The sequence below is a fragment of the Homarus americanus genome, unplaced genomic scaffold (assembly GCF_018991925.1).
Source record: "Homarus americanus isolate GMGI-L3 unplaced genomic scaffold, GMGI_Hamer_2.0 scaffold41027, whole genome shotgun sequence".
NCBI lineage: Eukaryota > Metazoa > Arthropoda > Malacostraca > Decapoda > Nephropidae > Homarus > Homarus americanus.
The window spans coordinates 9,844,923-9,852,236 of record NW_024745073.1 but is presented as its reverse complement, the minus strand read 5'-3'; the positions used below and the strand labels follow the sequence as shown (position 1 = coordinate 9,852,236).

Here is a 7,314-nt window from a genome sequence, read left to right as displayed (position 1 = left end):
CTATGCAAGTGTGTGTGAGGTTGCGGTGTCCAGGCCCAGCAGAAGTTGGATAAAGCGTAGCGATTTAGATATGCTTCAAGTACTTCAATATTACAGAATATTCCTCCGGCGGGACAATCGGCGTATTTGCAAATCCGTGTATAATAAACCCCACGTATGTTGAGGGGCTAGTGTACTCTGTTTTTACATCGTCCTGTGTATACCATACCATGGATTTGGCTACTTTGGGCTAGCTATGATGGCGCAAGAGATGCTGCCCTGGCAACTGTGCCGACACTCACACAGCTGGTGGTGGTTTGGTACACATCGTTTCCATTATTTTACTGGTAGTTACTGGTAAATATTTTTCAACCTCTTGAAACTATTACCCGTTTAGAGGTCGACCCACAATTTTTTGCCAAATAATTTGGTCTTAAAACTTAGACTACACACAGGGATATCACAGTAAATAAGGGCATGGGACCAGTTTTTTGGAGGCAGCACACATAAATCACGGATATTTAACATCCACAGGTATCTGTTACGTAACCCCACAGTATGTTAAGGGCCGACTGTGTGTATATATATATATATATATATATATATATATATATATATATATATATATATATATATATATATATATATATATATATATATATATATATATATATATATATATATATATATATATATATATATATATATATATATATATATATATATATATATATATATATATATATATATATATATATATATATATATATATATATATACAGTGAACCCTCACTTAATGCAGTTAATTCAACCCACAGGGTACCGCGGAAAGTGAGAAACGCGTCAAGTGAACAACATAACATATGGGATTAATTGAAATAAAGACCGGGCCGACCCCCAAACTCCACTTTTTGACGACACACAACTATGTTGTAGTAAAAATATTATCTTAACTTTATGATGGTATGCACACACAATTAATATAGAAGAGGTTAGGTTAGGAAAAATAAAAGTTAGGTTAGGAAAAATAAAGGTTAAGTTAGGAAAACTAAAAGTTACGTTGAACACTTACGTTATTAGAAGAGATGGGTCGGTGTACGGGAATGGAGGCTGGTTCCGAAACAGAGGGCAGGCTACTGGCCCTCAGGTGAGTCACCATCACTGTCATCCACACTTGTCAGGGCCTCCCTGACAAATCCCTCAGTCATCATCACTGTCTCTACCTCTGTCACTATCACTGGCTTCGGCTGGCTGTGGTGGGTTGCGGGCGAAGAACTCTGTTATGCCTTGCTGACGGCTGGTGTTTATGTTGTTGTGATAAACCTTGAAGTAGGGCTCCATAGTCTGCAACAGCTGGGTAGTGAAGATTTCATACCTGTTTGCATCAGGTGATTGGGCCATGCATCCTTACCTCCCTCCGCTGCTAGTTGTGATTGGTTTAAAGTAATATGACGTGTCCACCCGCGGGAGGGAGGAAAGACGACGCTTGACCTCGCCGCGTCAGTTTCATCCTTCCAGGACACACCGTGTAAACATGCATCCATTGTTCTGTAAAATGGCTTCCGCCGGACCACCACCCCCAGAGAGAAACCTTGCCTTACCTGGACCCAGCCGCCCTAAGCTACGAAGTGAAATACAAGATCATTCAAGATTTGGAGACAGGATCACGTCAGGCTGATCTCGCACGCCAGCATGGTGTCAACGAATCTATGATTCGTACTATTAAGAAGGATGCAGCCAAGATCAAAGAACACATGAGAATCACAAAGTCTGCAGGTGCTTCAATGATCAAGTATTGCCAGAACAAGGTGCTGCTAAAGGTTGAAAATTTGCTGGTGAGTTACTTGATTCGTCAGGCGCGACGCAACATGGCGGTGGACACGCGATCTGTTCAAGAGTACGCCCGTGAACTGTACGCAGCAGTGTCATGCAAGATGGGAATTGCAGAGCCCAAACCCTTCAATGCCTCCTCTGGTTGGCTGCATAGGTTTAAGAAGAGGAACACGATCACCAACATCAACATTGGTGGTGAAGAAGCGAGTGCTGACCGTGTGGCGGCTAGAGATTTCCCTCCGTTCTTCCATGAGGTTATGGAGGAAGGGCAGTACACCGACGACTAGCTGTTCAACATGGACGAATCCGGTCTATTTTGGAAAAAGCTGCCTACCAAGACCTTCGTTGCCCAGTCTGCCAGCAAGATTCGAGGCCAGAGCAAGATTCGGGGCCAGAAGTTGCAGAAGGAACGCATCACCGTCCTCTTTACCACCAATGCCTTCGGTACCTGTAAACTCAAGTTATCGGTGATCCACACAGCCCGCAAGCCTACAAGAACGTGGACATGAGCAAGATTAATGTCCACTGGTTGACCTCACGTAAGGCGTGGATGTTCTCTGCTCATTCAACATTCTGCTGCTCCTTGACAACGCACCAGGACACTTGCTACTACTTATGGATCGTCACCCCAACGTAAAAGTGGTCTTCCTTCCTCCCAACACTACGACATTAATCCAGCCCATGGACCAGGAGTTGATATGCAATGTGAAAGCTGCATACTCTGCAAAGTTTAAGCTCCTGAACGACTGTACCAACACCAAGGATGAGTTGCATAAGCTGGGTGACACCAATAGCGAGAGCAAAAGCGACGAAGACAAGGAACAACAGGTGGTGAATCAAGAAGTTCTCGTCAAACAATTTTGGAAAAAATTTAACGTCAAACAAGCTATGGACTTCTTGGTAAAGGCATGGGATCAGCTGTCTGTAGCTACGATTCGTCACGCATGGAGGCATGTGTTGCATGGTATCCCAGGTGAGAGCCGGAGTCAACCTGTGACTGGTGAGGTTCAGTCTGTGACAGTGGCATTGGACCTTGCAAGAGAAGCTGCGCACAGTATTACAGCTGAAGGCTTCTCCGAGACCACCAACGAAGACATCCTGGAGGTGATCAGAGATCCTGAAATGACTGCCGACGAGATGTTGGAAGATGATGACGTCAGTGAAGAGGAAGATGGTGCGTCAATCTCAGAAGAACACAAGTTAACACATAGTAATATTAAGGGTGCCATCGAGTGTGCAGAGAAATTGAAGCTCTTCCTTTCCAACGACCATGACGATGACCGCTATGAAGTCTTCCATACCCGGCTGGTGCAGGCTATGGAGCCATACATCAAGGTGTATCAAGACAACATCAAAACTAGCCGTCAAAAAAGCATTACTGAGTTCTTCGCCCGCAACCCACCACAGCCAGCCAGAGCCAGTGATAGTGACAGTGAAAGTGACTTTGAGGGATTTGTCAGGGAAGCCCTGACAACTATAACTGATAGTGATGGTGATGCACCTAGTAATGGTGATTCACCTGAGGGCCAGTAATCTGCCCTCTGCCTCGGAACCAGCCTCCATCCCCGTATGCCGACCCATCTCTTCTACTAACCTAAGTGTTACACCCAACCTTTAGTTTTCCTAACCTTACCTTTATTTTTCCTAACTTAACCTTTATTTTTCCGAACCTAACCTCTTCTATATTAATTGTGTGTGCATACCATCATAAAGTTAAGATAATATTTTTACTACAACATAGTTGTGTGTCGTCAAAAAGTGGAGTTTGGGGGTCGGGCCAGTCTCTATTGGAATTAATCCCACATGTTCTGTTGTTCACTTTACACGGTACCCTGTGGGTTCAATTGACCGCATAAATCAGGGTACTACTGTATATATATATATATATATATATATATATATATATATATATATATATATATATATATATATATATATATATATATATATATATATATATATATATATATATATATATACACACACACACACACACACACACACACACACAGTTGGGTCTTCATTTACGCGGTCAATTGAACCCGCGGAGTACCGCGTAAAATGAGAAACGCGTAAATGAAATAACAGAACATATGGGATTAATTGAAATAGAGACTGGGCCGACCCCCCAAATTCCACTTTTTCCGACTCAATACTGACACAATATCTACGTTGTAGTAAAATTAACATCTTAATTTTATGATGGTATGCACACACAATTAATATTTAAGAGAAATACAGTCACCAGTTAATGTCCATTCAAATAATGGACTCAACTCTCTCCTCCCCACCCCCCCTCTTCCCATGCATGCTGGCTCCTCCCTCCCTGAGAAATGTTTGGGAAAAAACACAAGGCTTACATGCTTAGTAATAAATAATACCTCAGACTAAAGTTAGGATAATATAATTGACATTGCTGGATTCCTTGCAAGACCCCAATGCACAAACTCATTCCAACACCACTTACACACCCCAAGCAAGGGAATTAAGACAGCAAGCATAAGGAGTGAAGGCCTTATTGTATGACACATCTGTGCATGTGTGACTGCATGGCAGCGAGTTAAATATCAGCTGTTAAGGAGCGCTTGGCAATACTCATTTCCACTCCATCTCTCTATTTACCCACACCTTTCTGCTTTCTCACTTCATATTTTAAAATGTTATGTAACGTAGTGTTGAAGGGATACAACTTTGCTCATTTATACTTATATTTGTCACAATCTCTCTAAAAATACTTTAGGTTTCGTGTAAATTCAAGACATCTTCAGTTCATGAGACCCACTAATCCACCAACCAAGAAAGGGTAACCTGACATTCCATCAGGTCATTTATGAGACCACTAATCCCCAATCCTACCTCCACCTGACATTGCATCATGTCAGGTCAGTTACATGAGACCTATTAATCCACCACAGCTCAATGGGAGTGGAAAATAACAGTCTTTGCTATAACACACAGCTTCATTCATGCCCTTATCCTATAATTTTATTTTTCAAATGTTTATACAGGTTGTACCTCAGTGTAGTCCGGCATTCTGTGGTCCAGAAACTCCCGTGGTCCGGAACGATTTTAGTTTGTCCAATAGGTAGATAGGCAGCTTTTTTTACTTATCTGAATTATTATTATTATTACAGGAGTATTAAATTTTTGCCCCTCAGGCCCCAATGTGGGTCAGTGACCTATGCCCGGGTGGGCTAATCCCCTTAAAAAAAAAAAAAAGCCGCGGGAAATTAAGGTTTGTTTACATCCGGCAGTTCGGCTGCTCTCTCTCTCTCTCTGCTTGTCTATACAGAGTACAACATTTAACCCTTCAATATATATATGAGCAGTAAATAAGTGTTGCTTTCATATTCTTATGTAGAGTAATGACGATATGTTTTCACATGTGCGCACTTACATACGCGCAGTCTCACATTTTTTTTACCATTAATGGTTAGCTACTTATATTGTTCCATTTATTAACATTAAATAACATTACAGGTACTTCAAACAACCATATTATTTTTTTACATTAATTTTACTACAGCTAAAATCAGGGTCTTATTTTCTTCAGTTTTATATGTAGAACCAATCAGTCACTGGTTTCGTAAGCTTTAACATAAACAATGCCGGCAGCCGTCTCGTCTCCTCTAATATTCCACGTATTATTAATAAATTGTATTGTTAATTTTGCACACACGTACATTAATTCAATAAAAACAAATTCAGAAACATTAATTAAAATATATATGAACAGTAAATAAGTGTTGCTTTCATATTCTTATGTAAAGTAATGACGATATGTTTTCACGTGTGCGCATGCGCACTTACATACGCGATCTCTCTTTTTCTTTACCATTATCGTTAGCTACTTCTATTGTTCCATTTATTAACATTAAATAACATTACTTAAAACAACCATATTAATTTTACTACAGCTACAACCAAGGTCTTATTTTCTTCAGTTTTATATGTAGAACCAGTCAGTCACTGGCTTTGTAATCAACGAAAACAATGCTGTGTCATTTCCTCGTGTGTTTTAATATTTTACGTATTATTAATGAATTGTATTGCTCATTTTGCACACACACATGAATTCAATAAAAAAGACATTCAGTAATAAACAATAATGAATCTTTTGTACATAAGAGAAATGACGCTGTTTACACGATTATGCACGTCGTCTGCACGTTGGCGGGCCGTTCAAACCCGTCGAAATTCAAGTTTCCGCCGTCAAAATTTTTATTTATTTATTTATTTTTGTTCCAATAAAATACGTTAAGAATTAAAAACTCGCGAAATTTGAGAAGCTACTATACGACATTTAACCCTTCAATATGTCTTCAAAGAGACCATGATGCAGAGAAAGTGGTGCTAGTGCTTCCAAGCATAAGCACAAGTCACTATCTATCCAGGAAAAGGGTGAATTTCCATGGTCCGGCACCGGTCAGGTCCCGAGGTTGCCGGACTAGAGAGGTACAACCTGTATAACCAAACTTTTAGATAAACTACAGTATTCTGAATTATTATAGTAAAGAAATAAAGTTTCTAACTTAATTAGAACTGTATTTACAGATTCCAGTAGCTTAGACTCAAGGAAAACATCTACAGCACCCAGAAATGTTCTGGGGAAGTGGGCTAATATGCATCTATGCAAGAGGTCTAGTTTAGACACTCAGAAACTTTTCCCAGTAACCGGAAAAAGTTCCAGGGAGAAGGAATTTTTCCAGGATTGAGAAAGTGTCTTGTTACCCGGAAATCTCTCATCCCCAGAAGTGCTCTGCACCATCTGTTCTGGCTAAGGGGGATATCGCTATAATAATTATACTAAGAGGTCTTGTTAAAGAATGATGTGGTTCTCCCAGGTTAATCCACTGAATAGAATATAACTAAGCACAGCTGAGAATATGTAGTCATAAGAGGAAAATATGAAACAATAATGACATTAAAAGAAATATACAAGATATAGCAAAGAAAGATAAGGAATACTGAAATACCTAAATAAATAAAAACATTGAAAGAAATACCTAGAAAATAACTTAGAAAAGAATTAACATGCAAAACAGGAAATAAAAGATAATATAAAACAGAAATTATTTAGAAAGCATAACCAAATAAATTAAAGAAAGTGATGTAAGTTATACTAACAGAAAAATAAATAGAAAACAATAAATTTATAAAAGAAAAAATCTCATTTGATCCCCCCGTCCCCTTAACATCATTACTAGAGTAAATGAAATAATATTCCCACAAACAACAATTGACAAATCTGTTTATGTTTCCCACCTCGGGCATCTTTGTCCCATGCGCTGACATCTTAGTTGCGTGGGCCTAAGATTATCTTTGCTCTGTTTTGGGAATGCTTCTTAGGGAGGCTCCTTAGTCCCCGGGGGCCTGGAACACCCAAATTTTGTCTGAATCTTCCGAAACCTGGATTTACTGGGTCAGAATCTTTGAGGGTTCACTGTATAGGAAATACTCTTTCTTCTGTGATCTATAAGAAAACATTAGATGCAGTAACCC

The 7,314-nt window shown here is 39.7% G+C and overlaps 1 protein-coding gene across 1 annotated transcript in view; it reads right to left on the bottom strand.

The window, feature by feature from the left end:
• LOC121878379 (piwi-like protein Ago3) overlaps positions 1 to 7,314 on the bottom strand; it is a 129,947-nt gene that overhangs the window by 94,240 nt on the left and 28,393 nt on the right. The gene's annotated exons all lie outside the window — the stretch shown is intronic.